Source organism: Cornus florida, unplaced genomic scaffold (assembly GCF_030987335.1).
Source record: "Cornus florida cultivar Cherokee Brave unplaced genomic scaffold, ASM3098733v1 CherokeeBrave_3.0.0_Hap2_Chr06, whole genome shotgun sequence".
Lineage (NCBI taxonomy): Eukaryota > Viridiplantae > Streptophyta > Magnoliopsida > Cornales > Cornaceae > Cornus > Cornus florida.
Window position 1 is genome coordinate 70,506,645 of NW_026775576.1, and position 703 is coordinate 70,507,347.

The following is a 703-nucleotide window of genomic DNA, read 5'->3' on the forward strand; positions in this document are numbered from 1 at the left end:
AAAATCACCAACAAAATAACACAGTAGCAATGGGTCCTATAGACCATTACATACAACATTTAACTACACAAAACCAAGAGTTGGAAAAGGTTATAGAAACCCTACACTAAACCAACAGATCAATCTTAAACAAGTAGTAAGGCTTGACCATTAGTAAATGAGCAAACTTTGACAAATAACTCCTGCAATTCCCTATTGAACTGATTTTCCTCACATCTGTTCCACACTTAAGATTTACTGAAGCAAGTCTTGCTCTTATGCAGTTTTTTATCATTCTGATCGATAATAAGGTAAGGGGGAGATGACATGTTTCTAAATGCCCTTGCATTCATTTCTTGCCAAATGAAATATATAGCTGCAGAGAAGAATAGTTTGTAAGTGAGCCAGTGACTATGAGTCCAATTGTTAGAGCACCAATCAATGAGCTTTCTCCAACTATTAGGCTTGATGTAGAATCCTACAACATGCTAAATGAACTCCCAAATTGTACTACTGTAACTGCATTTGAAGAAGAGATGATCCAAAGATTCTCATCCATCCAGACATAAGTAACAGGCATTTATGTAATGTTTTTTTCTCATTAGCATAGAGTCCAGTGTATACAACCTCTCCTTGAGTGCTAACCACATAATATGTCCATGCTTTAGTCTGTGATGTTTAAACCAGATTAGGTGATGCCAAGAAAATAACAGTAATGGTGGTG